The following is an 18,484-nucleotide window of genomic DNA, read 5'->3' as shown; positions in this document are numbered from 1 at the left end:
CAAGTTTTGAAAATTGGATTGGTTTTTAAATCTTTCTTTTTTTGGTCTTTTTTGGTTTTTGCATGTATTTTCTGTCTGTATTTTTTTCTTAGTTTTTCTGTAATCTCTGTTTTCCCCCCAACACTGTAATTTTTTGTTTGTAACTTTTTTAATGTGTATTCTTTGAAAAAACCTAATAAATATCTTATAAAAAACAAAAAAACAAAATCAGGACCAAAGAGCAACTGAAGGATGCATATCCATACCAGAGCTCAGAAAGGCCTTGTTGCTGCAGAAGAGTCCAATGGACAGTGCAGATGGGCAGGATCAGCCCAGGGCCTAAGGATACATAGCTCCCTGGGTGGATTCTGCAACCTGTCATTCAGTGGCTTATCAAAAGAGGGCAGCTGCACACAGGCCTGAAGCTTCCACGTTTGAGCCCCAGCAGCTCCTGGCATGATAGCATACTAAATATGGCCTCTTCATCATTGTAATCTTCATCACCGGTGTCACAGAAAGACTGCATGCCTGAGTGCTAAAAGGTAACTGCGAACTGTTAGAATTTGAATACAACATATGATGGGCAGCTGTTGCTAAATTAAACTGGATAAGCCTTGCCTAAATGCCATGGGCTTTTGACTGACACATGGCGGGTGTGAATCCGTTGAGCAGTTCCCTGAGCCTTTAACTGGAAACAAACAGGCAGGCTTATCTGACTGAGAAGAGAAAAGAGCCATCTCTTTGAAATGGCAGCTGCTGAATAGGTCATTTAACATGTGCTGTTGCAGACGGACACAAGGGAACAATATTTTGTATTAACTAGGAATAATTAGCAGCAGGTTAATAGTCATGTCAAGAGCTGCTGGTTGTCATACAGCATTCTTCAAATGACAGTGATGTCCCCCTAAGTGCTGCGGATGAAGGATGAATTGCTTTCCAGATTAGATGCAGGTCAGTAGCTGATATACTTACATGGTACCAATTGCTAAAGTCAATGTCTGTCTGCCAATTTAGTCCACAAAATAATTCCAAGACAAAAGATTCAAACCCAACAACCAAGCTGTAGAAATAATTACACTGGCTGCATTCAGACATGGGGCTTGTTGTGTTAGTTTTGCTGGTTATAAGGTTAGTGGTTCTGGAAATGCCAGTGTCGAACATTTCCTTTACCAGTTGTGTTATGGAACTGTAGCTTTTTTACCAATATGCTGCCATGTTGCGCTAAATTTTAAGTGACGGGAAAGAATTGTCACCTGAACGTGGACTTTCTCTGCTCAGCCAGGGCTATGCCAATGTAAGTCCCTCACTTGACTGAGATAGACATGTGCTGGCATAAGTCTATCAACCTGGCTCAGCTGGTGGACCCTAAGACAGTGTAATTTAAGTTCCCCCAAAAGGGTGTTCTGAGGGCGGGGGCAGGAAGGGGTGAGGATGGGACCGTGAAAAACTTATACCTCTTCCAGACCCATTTCTGTTTGGTCATGGGACCTAACAACCCTGTGGAACGGAGCCCACAAAAAGAATGGTGCAAGTCAGAATCAGAAGAATATTTCTTTGCATCAGCCATAGCAAGGTGCAAGTCAAATTTCTCCTGGACAGAGTTTCAAATGGGGTGATTTATGCCACCCTAGCGTACACCGGCTTTCTATAGTTAGGATTGTTCTATAAGTGTGACCAAGTCTGGATACAGTCCAAGTGCCCGTGTTAGTGTTATTTTCATGGAACTCGGGACAGTTTACTTTTAAGTAAACACAGATAAGATTGGGCTGCAGTGCATAGGTTAGTTCTGAAGAATATTTTTTGCTGCTGTTGTTTTTAGTCTTAACTATGCGTGGAACTGTTAATGTGCTAATTTTCAGTTGACTCAAATTTGTTACCTAGAGACTGGGTTCTAGGTTCATGGGAAGTCAGTTTTTCCTTTTATTTAGAACCTTTATAGAACACGATTTTTAAAAAGAATGATCCAAATAGTGTATAATTTGAGAATAAGGGGCATAGTGCACAAATTAAAATGGGAGGTTCAGGGAAATGAAATATGGGTGTTTTAAAAAAAGAGAGAGAGGAGACATGAGTGTGTGTGTGTGTGCGCGCGCGCGCGCTCCCAAATTGTGTAGAGACTGAGATGCCTCTGCTGAACTACAGACTCAACAGTTTTTAACTGCCCTTGTCAGCTAAGTTAAATAATTTGTATCCATGAGGTTGGATCCAATGTCAGTCATACTCAAAGTAGACCCATTCAAGTTGACATGACTTAGTTTCATTACTTATAATGGGTCTATTCATTGGATGCCATGCATGGTCTGGCCATATGCAGCGATGTTCTGCTAATTTTCCCTTGTCCCTGATATGATGAGAGGATGTACAGAAGCCAAGCAGACTGGCAGGTGAACATTACTTCAAGACTGGCAATGAAACAGTACCCTTACACCACACTGGAGGGCAGCAGGATTCCTTAGGGGGTTGAGGACACACTATGCAGTACAAACAACTCTGTTCTCTAATGCCTTGTTGCAACTCTCACCCGTTATCTGCGGCTTGAGGCAGTCATCTCGCTCTACCCAACAATAGGGCAGGCCATGTATGGTCTTCATAATCAATTGTTGATAAATTTTACAGCAGTTGTCTGGCATCTGACTAAAGCTAATTGCTTTTCCTTTTGAAATACTGTCTTTGCCTTCAAATGTGTTTTCAGCTCCAATCTATAGCTAAGGCGGCAGCAGGTATCTAAAAATAGTGTGGCTCATGCAGTTCTTAAGAAGTACTTAAGTTTTGTAGCTACGGTGGCTCTGCCTAGAACAAACCTCCTCCGACTAGTCACATTGCATGCAAATATTTATGCCCTTGAACAAACTGTTTGCATGTAATTACAAAACATGATTGCAATTACTGAAGTGTTTAATAAGACCCAAACTCTGTGCTCTAGGGATTCATGGGTGCACCAGTGACCTTGCCTGTTAGTATAAATGAAAGCTCTCTTTTCCAGCATGAAACAATGTCACCTGCTAATGAAATAGTTTGACATTTTGTGTGGATGTGTCTATCAGATGGCATTCTTTTGCCTTTTCACAGACAATTACCGGTAAATTACAAAGTGAGGATGAAATGAGCACAGCTTCCCATCTCTCCACAACTCTTTGAGTGTGTAGCTGGGTAGGGGGAATCTGATGTGATGTTGTTGTGTTTGTGTTTCCCAGAAAATAGACTAATGCAAAGAAAGAGAGAGTATTAAAAAAAGTAAATCCATGTGTTTGCATCATAATACACATTTTTTTCCAATTCCGCTTCATTGAGGAGATGAAGAGGGAGACTTGGGTCAGTGGTGCAGATATGCTTCCCAAATCATATAGTCTCAGCTGGCCGGACTTCAAATATAGGATTCCACATCTACGGGAGATAGGTGCTTTATATATATATATAAAACAACAACACACCAGCAGATTGCAGCAACACATGGTGGAGTAAAGGAGCAATGTTCTTCCTTAGAAAAAAAAAATCAGTTAGAGACCAAAGCATCCACAGAGAGATCAAACAGTTAACACTAATGTGCACTTACAAAAAAACCTTCCCCATGAAATATCTCCCCCTCTGCAAAAAAACCAAGTATGAAAATAAAAGGCCATAAAATGTTTAACTTGTGAGCGTATTGCATTGAAATGATGAACTGCAGAGCTTTGCATAAGCAGCTGTATACATGACTGATCTTGCCATTTTCTCTACAAGCTCTCCATAAATTCAGGCCTCCTGTTGGCACCAAACCGATGCCCTAAATGCACCATAAGTAATCTGCCATTTCAACAGTAGTAGCTGGGCATTAAGTAGCAGGGGATTCTGACAAGCGTTCCCTAATGACAGTCAGTAGCGTTCTCGTTCACATCATTTACAAGATTAAGGAGCACACTTCCAAGTTTACTTGTGTCAAATGATGGAGAAAATATATACAAATAATCCTCGTTACTCTGCTTTCTGAAACTGACAGCTTGATCAGTTACAGCTGCCATTTGAAGAAGTTTGCTAGGAATTCATAGCAGTTCATTTTCTGACAAGATAAACAACACCTTGTTGGTAGGAACAAGAGAGATATTTAAGTGGCTTGTATTGGTGAGGTATAGCAGCTAGAGGCCACAGGGCCACATTCAGCCCTCTAAGGGGTGCCAACTCCCCTCTATAGTGCAGGGAGAGGAGTACTTGTTTAAAAGCACATGGTTCATTATGATTAAACTCAGCATTCCCATCATGGATACCATAGAAATTTATTAACAGTACTAATACATTGATTAAAAATATCCATTAACCATTCAAAAACTTAGGCTGGTTATTTGCTTCATTTTGTTGACTACACACAGACACACACACAGGAGAGAGGGAGAGAGAGAGAGAGAGAGAGAGAGAGAGAGAGAGAGAGAGCGCAGTTGAATACTCACATTACAGTGTTGGGAGTACACACGGCCACTTTGCTTGACAGCATTCAACCTAGGAAGGGAAAAACACAATCAGAAAAGACAGGTATGATATAAGGACAGACAGACACATCATCAGCATTCCTGGAAGCTGCACCAGCGCCCATGAGGCCACATCCCATAGAGGGAGACAATGAACACACAGTGATTGGGACAGACCCTCAAGACGTGCTCCTGTATCACCACAAAATGTGTATCAGGCATTTTATAAAGGCATGTTACTTGTAATGGTTATAGGGGTTGCTCGTGCGTAAATTGCCACCACTCCTGGCTAGGTTGCCTGGTTAAACCTTTTCTGTCTGGACAGCCCTTCACTTCGTGGCTGTTTCAGTCGCTAGCAGAATCCGTCAGTGGGCGTTTCTTGAACCTCTTCCAGCACAAAAGTTCTTTGACGCCAAGTCTCCGCCTACTCTCCCTGCGCGGAGGTCTTCTGCGCAGGGTGGGTGTGGGTAGCGGAGGACCCGTGCTCTCCCCGCTGGTCTCCAGCGAGGAGTCCTGGAGCCCCCTCGCCGATTCCCCCATCTGCCCCCCTTTATCCCTGGTGTTACGCTGATTTCCTTCCCCAGCCGATGAGCTACCTCTCTCCCTGCTGGGCCCTTCTCCAGCATCGCTTGGGAGCCTTGCCTCCGCCTCTGGCTCCGATGGCAGTTCCCTGACATTACTATTTCATAAAACATTTCCCTGTAACATTCTGAGCCCCCCCCCAGCCATCTTTGCTCCTTTGTATTCTCCTTTCCATCCTCTCTTGCCTCCTTAATTCTGAGCGCAAGCCAGTATCTTTTAGGTAGGTAGCCCAAGATATCCTTCCGCCTAATCAGGTGGACTTGTTCCCCAGTTCCATCAATTATTACCCCACTGGATCCATGCAAAATGAATCCTGCTGAGATGGTTCAGAGGCTCTTTTTTAAAAAAACACGATTCCCATTTCAAAAGAGCTAAAGCAATAGGATTAATAATATTCCTCTGTTTCCCTAATGCACCAGCTCGTCCGTGGGAGATATTTAAGAAACATTTCAGCATCTACTTGCTTGTAAACATGCCTGGCTGGTTTGTTTCCTTCTGTAATCCGTGCCATGAAGGTAGTCTTCCCCAACCAGGTTCTTCATCCCTGACCATTGGCTATGCTGATTGGGGCTGGTGGAAGTTTGAATCTAAGAACAATGGGAACCCACAGCTTCTCCGCCCCTGCTGTGTAATGTACTTCATTCAACAGGGGTGTGGAACTGTTTTCTACCTGAGGACCACACTCCCTCATGAGCAACCTTCCAGAGGCCACATTCTGACAGGGGGGTGGAGTCAGAGGCAAAAATGGGCGGAGCAATGGATGTAAATCCTACCTTGCACAGTAGACTACATTCCAGCTGCATGGAAGCATCCCGAAGTTCCCTATCCCTGCTTACAATATCTTTTCATTCCTAAAGAAGAGAAGAAAGTTCTCAGAATCCTTCCTAGCCATAAGCATAAAGCAGTGAAAGCCGTCGCTTTATTGTAGGAAACGGTTATTGGGTAAGTGGCAGAAACCAAAAGAATATTTTCGCTCTGGTGAGAAAAAGCAGAGAGTTAACCACTAGACACAAATTTGTCACAGGAAAAGAGCGGCTTGACATTTCAGATATTAAACATTATTATGAAGCAACACAGCTCCAGGCTTTAGCACAACCTTCCTTAGCCTGGTAACCTCCAGATATGTGTGAGGGTTTTTTAAAAAAAATCTTCAATACTAGCTATATCTGGAGTTCCAAAGGTTGCCCATGCCCACGCGTATGAGAGGGGAAATGATACGCCCCTTTTGGCTGATCTATGGCAATGTGGAAGAGGGCTGAGGTGAAGTCCTTCCCTGAACTTCTGCACCCTTTTTTATAGTGTGCTGTTGAGGGGACATTTTGGAGTGGCAGTGGTGGTTGTATGAAAAGACATGGAGTCTGCATGAACTTACTGGTGGTCACAGGCTGCATCCACACCATATATTTAAAGCACTATGACATCACTTTAAACCATAGGTAGGCAAACTAGGCCTGGGGGCTGGATCCAGCCCAATCACCTTCTACATCCGGCCTGAGGACGGTCCGGGAAATAGCGTGTTTTTACATGAGTAGAATGTGTCCTTTTATTTAAAATTCATCTCTGGGTTATTTGTGGGGCATAGGAATTTGTTCATATATTTTTTCAAAATATAGTCTGGCCCCCCACAAGGTCTGTGGGACAGTGGACTGGCCCCCTGCTGAAAAAGTTTGCTGAGCCCTGCTAAACTGTCATGGCTTCGCCCAAAGAATTCTGGGAGCCGCAGTTTGCTAAGGGTTCTGAAAGTTGATAGGAGATGCCTTTCCCCCTTTGCAGAGTGACAATTCTCAGAGTTCCCTGATAAGAGGGATTGATTGTTACTGGAGAATGAGGGTGGGGGGAGAATATTTGCTTCGTGGTAATGCCGTGTGACTCTCTGCCCTCAGTCTAAAGTCTGCCAGGGAGAAAGATGGCAACTGCTGCTGCTGCTGCCAGCAATCCAGGAACACAGGATGCTGCTTTTGACTGATTGGTCCATCTAACTCAGCGTTGTCTTTCCTGATTAGGTAGCATCTCTCTTAGGTTTCAGTCTTCCCCAACCGTACCTGGAGATGCCAGGAGTTGAATCTGGGGCCTGCTCTCTGTGATGCATGGGCTCCACCATTGAGCTTTGGGACTTGGCCCCATCAAGCAGGTGATTGTAGCAAAACAGCTGATTTTGCGGGTTCTTTTATACATATGCCCCAAAGCCCTCCAAAGTTCAAGCCGAAAAAGTTCTGTGTAGCTCCAAATAAAACAGCAGCAATAAAATGGGTAACTTTTAAAGCAACAGAAAGCTGTAACTAGGAGGCAGTGTTTGAGCGGGGGGGCAGGGAAGTAGGGAGATGAATCAACATAGCATCTCTGGTACTTCTGCTAAGCTTTTGAAAAAGCCATAGGATTAATCTTCTATATTCTGCTTTTGAATTGTTTTAATTCTATACAGAGCATAGAGAAAAGCCTACCTGTTTAAAAAAGATATACATAGCCATGGTGGAACAATCTCAGTTCTGATCACAAATCTGCAGGAAATCAGCAAAGCCGAGAGCTTTAGTTAAGCAGGGATTTATATGACTGAATAAAACCACAGAACTTATCATCCCCCTGTCACAGGGAGCAGTACTTCCAAATCAGAGTGAGCAAGCTGTAAGGCTTGAGGCAAGAGATTAAATTAATTTACCTGTGCTGCTGTGCTATCTTAAGCATCCCTTGCTGCTAGAGCAATTGTGTCGCCTTTAAAACAAAAACCTGTCCCACATATGGGGCTAGACTGTGCCTTGGTTCGCTGGGGCCCCATCTGACCTCGCAAAGAAAACAGTGGGAAACAGAAAACATTCAAACAGCCAATGCAATTTAAAGTCAGCCCTGGAATCCTGCCTTTTCAGCTCCAGCTATGAGTGTAGTTTAAATTTCATTCTGATAAAATGCCGCAATCTTTGGCTGACTCTGAACCTAATTTGTTGTAAGTGAACCAGAGAAGGATTAGAAAGTCTAGCGCAGCATGTTTCATCGCAGGTCTGGTAACTGCATCTGTTTCCCATGTCTGCCCACCACCACCCCTGGTCAAAAAAAAGAATGCATTCCTGACCTACAGTCCTTCCCATTCTAAGTATGATGAATAAATGCTTAAAATAAAAACTCGTAGTTTAATAAGACATATTCAAAGGGGTGGGGGGGGCAGGATGAGCTATTTAATAATATATTTCTAGATCGATCCAGGTATTTACTTGTCCTGTGCCAGTTTCCTTAGTCCTTTGCAAGTAATCAGTTCAGACTGCTGTAAAAAGCCATTTTCCTCTCCCATGGCAGCCTACTGCATTGGGGGGGGGGCGTGCGTATCTGATTCATAGAATTGTAGAGCTGGAAGGGATCCGAAGAGTCACCAAACACCCTGCAACGCAGGAATATCAACTAAAGCATCCAAGACAGATGGCTATCCAACCTCTGCTTAAAAATCTCTAATGAAAGAGAGTCTACCACCTTCTGAGGGAGTCTCTTCTCCACTGTTGAACAGCTCTTACCATCAGAAAGCTTTTCCTTATGTTTAGCTGGAATCTCCTTTCTTGTGACTTGAAGCCATTGCGTTCGGTTCCTACCCTCCGGAGCATGAGAAAATAAGCTTGCTCCATGTGGCAGCCCTTTAGATATTTGAAGATGGCTCTCATATCTCCTCTCAGTCTCCTCTTATCCAGGCCAAACATACCCAACTCCCCCCAAGCATTCCTCATTAGGAAGACAGAAAGAAAAAGGCTTGCCCTGCACACACTGACTTCATCCCACCCATCACTCCAGCCCCCAAGAGAACAACAGCTTCTAAAGCAGGGGTAGGCAACCTAAGGCCCAGGGGCCGGGGGCGGGCCAATCGCCTTCTCCATCCGGCCCCCGGACGGTCTGGGAATCAACGTGTTTTTATATGAGTAGAATGAGTGCTTTTATTTAAAATGCATCTCTGGGTTATTTGTGGGGCATAGGAATTCATTCATTTTTATTATTTTTTTCAAAATATAGTCCGGCCCACTACATGGTCTGAGGGACGGTGGACCGGCCCACGGTTGAAAAAGGTTGCTGACCCCTGTTCTAAAGAATGCAACCCTTGACAAAATAAAAGGCTTCTCTAAATCCACCCAAGTCTGTTCACCATCATTATCTGACTGCAATGTGTAAACAATCATAGCAGCCTTATAGTGGAAACTTGGCATCATCACAACCAGCATCCATTATTACCTATGTGCATTAAACATTAGTTATGGATAGCGGTAAGAACATGCAACTGGCAAGAGTAAGAAGCAACAGCATCAGCAAGCAGAGAGGACAGTGGATGAGGATTAGTGAGGGCAATAATCCTTTCTCATCTGAAAACGAAATCACTGGTTCTCCCCACTTCTGTGGCTGTGCACACACACTATACTTTTAAAGCATATTCAGAGCACATTATTTCAAAGAATTCTGGGCGCTGTGGTTTGTTAAGAGTTGCTGGGAATTGTAGCTCTGCTTGGGGAAAACTCTAGTGCCCAGGATTATTTGAGGGTTTAAAGGAGTAGAGTGTGTACATGGTCTTAGGTGTAAGTCAGGTTGGGAAAACTGTGGCCTTCCCAAATGTTGGTAGACTACAACCACCCCATTGCCCCTTTCCATTGCCCCGGCTGGCTAAGACTGAGGAGAGTCAGGACTCAGCTACATTAGTAAAGAAAAAGCATTTTATATGCGTTATAACACCATGACACCAGATGGTGCTATGGAGTTCCGTCTTCACCAATGTGATTTCGCACATTGAGGTTTACAATGCATTTTCCCAAAACGCGTTTTTGATGCGTCTAGATCCAGCTTTGGTGTCCAAAACCTCTGGAGAGCCATATGTTCTCCATTCCCCTGGGATTTAAGTGAGGGTGTTATTTCTAACAGCGCACACAGAGGTAACTTGCCAGTGAATGGCACTGATTGACTATGCATGTTACCTGACACAAAAAAGGTGTTAATTAGTTTCAAATGATGCAATTGTGAATAAAGTCAATATGCATGTGAATAAATAAAATTGTTCAGAAGCAAAATGAAAAACCACTTGGGTTTTTTTTTTTATGACGCATGTACATCGTAACAAGCACCACCTTTCCTTCTTGTGAGCTCCCATTCAAGTATTTAAGACTCTGCCTTTTATGAATGGCTGGTGAATGGTTGCTGGCTGGCTCTGTGTTCATTGCATGCCTGAATGTTGCACAGGGCATAGAGTTTGTATGTGCATAGAGAGAAACTATATATTAGAGAAAATTACTCTAGACTAACCTTTCCCCTGACATGCTTGTTGTCTATCCACAGGGCTTTTGTGTACAGAAACCAAAAGTTTTCTATGTGCAGAAGTATTCATTTATGTGAATATCCCTCAGCGCTTTGAAACGGTTCGATCCGGACTCAGGTTTACCATCTAGGCCTATGTGTGCATGTGTACAAACGCAACTACACAAATTAACAAGGCCTTGGGAATGGGAGGACTCTCTGGAGATACGTATATAGATCCTTTCCCATCTTGTTCTCTCCAGTTCCCTCTCTCTCATTTTTCAGAGTCAGTATTCCAGCAGTAAGCATACCGATGTTGATTTATCTCCTAATATGCTGCTGATGCAAAAAGTGACACATGTCCCATGCGGAATGACCTTGCAATCTAAATAATATTGAGAGAAGTGTGTCAAGAATGAGAAGCACAGGCAGCAGCACAGTGCAGGTTTCTGCATGTTTTTAAAAAATCAATTCATGATACCCAGGAAAATAGAGAGAAAAATAATTGAAGATGGGCTTGCTGCTGTAAACAGCAGCTTATATAGAGTCCTTCCCCTCCATAATATGACCATGTTCTGGTGCTATTATTAGCTGATGGCATTATTGATGACGTCATTGGCTGCTACTGCTGGGGTGGAGGAATATGCAAGGCGAGAACTTAAGGACATGGGCTAAGATGTTACAGAGGGGAAGAGGGTATCCCTGGTGTTTCGTTGTGACCTTATGCTTCTTTAACATGATTCATCCTTCGCAAGAGAGGAAATAAAAACTTGGCATGCAGTACCAAGATTTGCATTGAACAGGTTGTCATAGTAACCCAAAACCCAAAACTAAATAAAATTATTGTATTAGTCTTCTTTTGTATGGACCTTTATACCTCCTCTGTATACAAGACTACACCATTCTGTTCCATATTAATTTATTCCAGAACAGTTTCCACCTGCAACCATTCCAGACTTGCAATCATTAATGTAGGTTAGAAGCCACACATCTGTCTGCATTGAAAAGTATTTTTGGAGGAAGTGATAAATCATATTTTGACATGTTTAGGCTCTCTGATATTAGACACAAATAGCTTGGCTCATTTGTCTCACAATACAAGCTTATCCACATCTATTCAGAAGTGGGGCCCATTGAATTCAGTGAGGCTTTCTTCCAGGAAAGTGTGCAGACAGATTAGAGCCTTAAAGAGTATCTGTGTTAATTGAGCTTAAAAGTGACTACAGAAAATCAGAATCCAGTTTATTTTTTTAAACTATCCAAAAAAATTAAAAATAATGAGGAAGGCCTTTAAGCACAATGAAATAAAGGTAAAGGTACCCCTGCCCGTACGGGCCAGTCTTGACAGACTCTAGGGTTGTGCGCCCATCTCACTCAAGAGGCCGGGGGCCAGCGCTGTCCGGAGACACTTCCGGGTCACGTGGCCAGCGTGACAAAGCTGCTCTGGCAAGCCAGAGCCGCACACGGAAACGCCGTTTACCTTCCCGCTAGTAAGCGGTCCCTATTTATCTACTTGCACCCGGGGGTGCTTTCGAACTGCTAGGTTGGCAGGCGCTGGGACCGAGCAACGGGAGCGCACCCCGCCGCGGGGATTCAAACCGCCGACCTTTCGATCGATCAATGCACAATGAAATAGCATTAAATAAAATGTGGATAATGTATTTTGCCATCTGATCCTTACTTTAGTTTCTCATTTGTATCCCTTTTTTCTGAAAGATCTCACAATAAGAAGAGCATTCCATTCCATTTTTTATTTCTGTACTGCCTTGCTACATTATTGTACTCAAGATGGCTGACAGTCCACAGAAACGATAAAATGTAAAACAAAAACCACACTGCCGTCCTAACAGTTCAAAAGAGAACTAAAAGCAAGTTAACAAAATTCAGTAACCCATTTCTTACGTAGTAATAAATAGCAACAATGAAACAATACTTTGTAAAAAGGTACTCAGAGAGCACAAGGTTAGGAATTTTTTGCAGCTCTAAGTAAAGGTCAAGTTTAGCCTTCCCAAAGTAGTCCATCTGCTGTTGGACTTCAGCTGACATCAGCCCAAGCCTGTGTGGTCAATGGTCAGGGATGATGGGAGCTGGCGTCAAAGACCTCTGGAGGATGCCAGTTTGGGAAAGACAAGCTGTGAGGTCATGAACACAGCCAAAAAGAATATTCCTCTTACATATTTTATTGCTGTACTGTATTGTGTATATATGCCAGAGAGGTCCAACCAATTCCTGCTTCCCCAATATGTGCTTCTCTTTTAAAAGGTGTGTTTCTTTTTTAGACATTAATAGCACAAAACTATGGCGCTGTGGGTTAAACCACAGAGCCTAGGACTTGCTGATCAGAAGGTCGGCGGTTCGAATCCCCGCGACGGGGTGAGCTCCTGCTGCTCGGTCCCTGCTCCTGCCCACCTAGCAGTTCCAAAGGACGTCAAAGGCCAAGTAGATAAATATGTACCGCTCTGGCGGGAAGGTAAATGGCGTTTCCGTGTGCTGCTCTGATTCGCCAGAAGCAGCTTAGTCATGCTGGCCACATGACCCAGAAGCTGTACACCGGCTCCCTCGGTCAATAAAGCGAGATGAGCGCCGCAACCCCAGAGTTGGCCACGACTGGACCTAATGGTCAGGGGTCCTTTTACCTTTATGTATGTGTACTCATGTCAGCAAATTTCACTGTGTGCAGTGGTGCTTACTCACAGGTAAGTGGGCACAGGATTGTAGCCTCAGGTACCTTGTGTACACACTAAGAATCTACATAAGGTCTAGGGGTGAGCCACTTCGCTGAGAAAATTTCATATGATGGGGTTCTACAAGACAGACTTTACTAGTCATTGCTAGATTCCCACAAAGAAGCCAAAGGCCACTTCAGTCTATCACAAAAGGGATGCAAATTGGCCTCATCTAGCATCTGAATGGAAATGGATCATGGAGCACTAAATTTTAAAGCATACCTTTATGTGGGAAACAAAGATATCATCTTGCTGAAATAAAATTACCTTGGAAAGAAAACGTTCTACTGTTTGGAAGAAACAATTTGCAGTCAGTCATAGAACGCTTTACCAAATATAGTAACTTTGAAAATGACTATTTCTGTGTGTGTATTTTGAAGGAGGAAAGGCGCATTGACTTTAGCATGTTGATTTTTTTGATTTTTTGTGTGATAACTACTTGTTGGATTTTAACAGATTGCTGGCAATGTTTTCCAGATATACAACATGGCTTATGCTTTCAGTTTGACACATTTTACAACCTGATAGCAAAAATGCATTGCAAGACAAAGTGCCAAATCATTTTGCCCAATGCTGTATAATTAATTGTTTCTGCTTATAGAGAAGTGAATAATTTAGTTTTCGGGACATAGGAAATGTGTCTGCTCTCATTTCACAGGAATTTCTACATAGAAGAAACACAGAGTGGCATAGCAATGGGAGGCATCCGCCAGCTAGCAAGATTTAAGGAGAAGCTGGATGACCATCTGCCATGGGTTGAGATTCCTGCATAGCAGAGAGTTAGACCAGATGACCCTCAGGGTCCCTTCCAACTCAGCAACTCTATGATTCTATTATTCTAATCTAAGTCTTTGCTAATTTGATCCCCATATGGGGCAGCCACATATCCCTCCATTGCAGGGGGCTGAACTAGATCAGGCTACCTCAAACTCAGCCCTCCATATGTTTTTGGCCTACAACTCCCATGATCCCTAGCTAGCAGGACCAGTGGTCAGGGATGATGGGAATTGTAGTCTCAAAAACATCTGGAGGGCCAAGTTTGAGGAAGCCTGGACTAGATGATCCTCAGGGTCCTTTCCAACTCTACAATTCTGTGATTCTTTGATTGCATATAATAGCACTATATATGCAGTATGGTGGCCTTCAGGTGCTTTAGACTACAACTCCCTTCAGCCCCAGCAAGCATTGCCAGCGTTCATGAAGTGTGGAAGTTGTAGGCTTGCTTTTTGAAAACCTTACACACCTTATTTGTTGGTTTCATACTATTTAGCATAGTACTTCTGTGCAGTAGCTGCTTGTTTGATTATTGTTAATACAGTGGTACCTCGGGTTACATACGCTTCAGGTTACATACACTTCAGGTTACATACTCCGCTAACCCAGAAATAGTGCTTCAGGTTAAGAACTTTGCTTCAGGATGAGAACAGAAATTGTGCTCTGGCAGCATGGCAGCAGCAGGAGGCCCCATTAGCTAAAGTGGTGCTTCAGGTTAAGAACAGTTTCAGGTTAAGAACGGACCTCCGGAATGAATTAAGTACTTAACCCGAGGTACCACTGTATGTGATTGCACTGGAACTGCTTACTACATTTGATTGATGTTAATTGATAGTTATAAGAGCATCAGACAGCACTCTGTGTAAGCTTGCTATGGATCTCCTTTTAGGATTTGGTTCATCTCTAAAATAATAGATAGTTTTACACACCACTGCTATCTCCAAACACTGCAAGATCCCAGGCCCGATTGACAAGGCATCTGACGCTCACCTGTATCTCATAGCTCTCCCGCAGCTGCCTCTGATTACTTATCATTTAACTCCTGGGGGAAATAATTAGCATCACACATCATGTGCATGGAAGTAGCCGAACAAGTCTTATCAGTCACTGACGTATGAGCGGATTTTATTTGCTGCTATTCTGGGCTTCTGGTGCACCAGGGTTTACACCAGCGTAATAGAGTTGGCCAGGATGCCAGAAGGGATACAATTTACGAGCTTTCTCCATTATCTGCACAGCAAGGGCTGTTCAGTCAACACTGCAAAGGCTGAGCTGCAGCATTCCCTGCTGGTTACCTGCTTTCAACAGTAGGGGTCGCTGTTTGGTAGTACCCAATTGGTTAGCTGTCAGATTCTAGAGTTCCCTATTGGTGGCTCTTAGGTAATTCACAAAATACAGAGTCCGTTCATAAAACACAGTGTTCATTCATAAAGCAGTAACATAAATCTCCATTGCTACATATTGGGTGTATATTTCAGCGGTTGAACGTACAAGTTTATGGCCATGCTGTAGTGTAGTGCTTATGCGACTGTAATAAAAGGTGGCTGAGCTCATTGTCTTGGGGTTTGGGGGGGGAATAGGTGACAAAACTGATTTCCAATAAGTACCCCCCATTTATTTCCATAACAAGTCCTTGAGTCTGTACTCTGAATGGTGACACCAGGGACCTAGAAGGTGCAGGGCTTGTCAGTCCAACCCCTGTACAGTCTCATCAGGGCTGACCTTAAGGAAACTGGAGCAATTTGGCCAAATTGGGTCCCGCGGACCGCTCCTAAAGGGGCCCCTGCACCAGGGCAATCTAGATGGATTTTATTTATAGCTATAAGATTTTGCAGACTTTGGTTCTGAACTGGGGCCCTACAAAAAAAAAAGTTGCGCCCCACTGCTTCAAATTGGGCCCCACTGGATACCCCTGAGTCTAATAGTTGCTGGGCCTAAGTTGCCCTGCCCTTGCATGAAGTCTTGGGTTTCCAATTTTGGAAGAGGGGACACTGCGGCACTGGGGAGAGGGCAGGCTGGCGAGGCCCCCTAGATTTAGAGGCCCTAGGCTTCAGCCTACTTAGTCTATACCTAAATCCGGCACTGCTTGCCCTGGGTGCTGAGCTGAAGGGAGTGCTGGTCTGAGCTTGGGATCCACAGTGAACTACAGGCTTAGGGGAAATCAGTAACTGTTTTTGACTTCCCACCTGAGCTGCTTACAAACATGATTTTGCATCAGTTAGCTTTAAAGTACGTTTGCTTTTGAATTTCCATTTGATGTCTTTTGTTCTAGATGAATGAGACACAGCTTTGAAGCAGCATTATGATGAAGCACTAACAAATCCAATAAGCACTATCAGTTGGGGGGGCCCCCATAAAATAGGTCAGGATCAGGGCTCTAAGCCCAGCAGGGGACCCCACTGACACGAGCCCCCTGGACTTGCTGCAATGAGGAGTCAAACTCTCAAATCAAGGGGAGCTCACGGAGTGTGTTTTGCCTTCCAAAACCTGGAGCCAATATTTATCAGGAATGGATACAAAGAAAGCCAGGGAGGAAACCAGGAACTGGTTTTTGTTTGAAAGGATTGGGAGCTCAGTTTACTATTTTACACTTGGCTGCATCTGTCAGCCTTTGAGGTTCTCTGCAAAAACTGAGTAGCCCCAACAAGCTGGAAGTCCACCTGCCGCTGCTATAAATGAAAGAGAAACAAAATCTACACAAGAGGTCAATTTCAATACTGCATAACTTTTGATAACTTTCAAAGTCTGGATAATCATTTCAAAATTAGTAGGTGGCATAAGCCTTGCTTATGTTTGACTCTTACAAGGTGGTTGCTAGGCTCAGTCACATAGTTACTAGAGCTCCATATTTCAGGCCAACAATAACATTAAAAATTAAGAAGCGCCGCAAATTTTAACAGGCACTGAACAAAATCTCTAAGCAGCCAGATAAATATCACCAGATGTGATGCACACCACTCACAGTGGAATGGTTACATGGCCAAATAAAAGGGTAAGGGGAGCTCTGAGGTGAAGAGACTATGCCCCATCCACACTGTATGTTTAAAGCAGTATCATACCACTTTCATGACTTTCCCCAAAGAATCACAAGGAAATTGGTTAAGGGTGCTGAGAGTTGTTAAGAGACCCCCTTTCCTCTCACAGAACTTCAATTCTCAGTGTTGCCTGGGTAGAGGGCTTGATTGTTAAACCACTGGGGAAATGGTAGCTCTGTGAGGAGAATAGGGGTGAACTCAGTGAACTCAGTTCTCCAAATGTAGCCAAAAGGACATCGATCCCATACGAGAGATATAAGCACATTTGGGGGAACCCCAAGGTTTGCACAGTTGCAAACCCTAAAGGGAGGAAAAAACCGGAAAGAGTCCGGTGGGGTCTGAGCATGCTCAACGGTCACAGAATGATGACTGATCATGAGAGGAAAATGGAATGCAGTAACTAAAGGAAGTCATGACTGGCTAAACTCTTGAACAGGAAAAGTCGATACTGCAATATTTCCATCTGTGTCCCACTTTGTTGTTATTGATAATGTTTCTTTGCTTGATTCTTGATTTAGAAAAATGGAAGCTTATTGTGCTCATTGGGCTGCTGTGAGTTTCCTAAGGCTACATCCATAAGAGTTTTCCTACTGCTTTAAACAACTCTTCCCATTTTCCCTTACTGCCCCTTAAGCCTGGAACTCTCTCATTATCCATTTCCCCTTTATGTCATGCCTTTTTGAATTGTAAGTCTATGGGCAGGGATCGTCTTGTTTGTAGTGGTCTGGAAGCCCTTTTGGGATGAAGAGCTATATAAAAATAATCAAATAAATAAAATAAGATTCCCCTGCTGGCCACGTGTTCCTCCGCTGTGCCAAGTCATCACGGTCAATCTCATTTAGGCCTTTCCAGTAGAGGCATCACAGTGATGGGCTGTCATTATAGTGTGTTTGTATACAGACAAATATACGTTGACATAGAGTGGAAGATTTGTAGGATCTGTAAAATGAGATACCCCATTTCCCTCCCCATCACACCATGCTTGTGCAAAATCTTTTTAACCTGTATCCATTCTGTGAGAACTTTCACTACCTTTTCTAGTGAGAAATTATTATTATTATTATTATTATTATTATTATTATTATTATTATTATTATTAACTTTCCTATCCAAATGGTTTAAGGATAGGTTTTTATTTCAATCACATTTTTTTCTTTACTTTTTAATAAATAAAATAATATTATAGAATCCGTCAGAGAAAACTGTCAATTTCAAAAGAGCCAGTGAATATAGTGAACACAACTTATTTCAACATATTCAGTCATCATCTTTTAACTAGAGTGTCCTAGAATGGGTTTGCCAGTTGAGACGAATTCAATCAAAAACTTCAGATTAATTTTAAACCTCTTTCTCACACAGGAATAGCAAAAGAAATAGAACAGGTTCCAGAAATCTACTGTATTTGGCTTAAACGGAGTAACTACGGTAAATACCTTGTGTTTAATTGCCCCCTACCGGTCATAAGTGTATATTGCTGTCCAAACTAGTAAAGCCATGGTGAATACTTTGAAATTAAGAGACATTTCCTCTGATTCTAAACATATTCCCTCAGAGTAAGAGCACTGAAATTCTGCACATTATGATCTGATGATTTCCTGTTCCATTTTCATACTAGTCAATACTCTTCTTTTGTAATACTCACCTGAAGATACATTAAATGAATTCTGAAAGTATGTCCTGAAGAGTGGTGTACTGTACTTGT

This window comes from Podarcis raffonei, chromosome 3, assembly GCF_027172205.1.
Source record: "Podarcis raffonei isolate rPodRaf1 chromosome 3, rPodRaf1.pri, whole genome shotgun sequence".
Classification (NCBI taxonomy): Eukaryota; Metazoa; Chordata; class Lepidosauria; order Squamata; family Lacertidae; genus Podarcis; species Podarcis raffonei.
Note: the sequence above shows the minus strand (reverse complement) of the source record.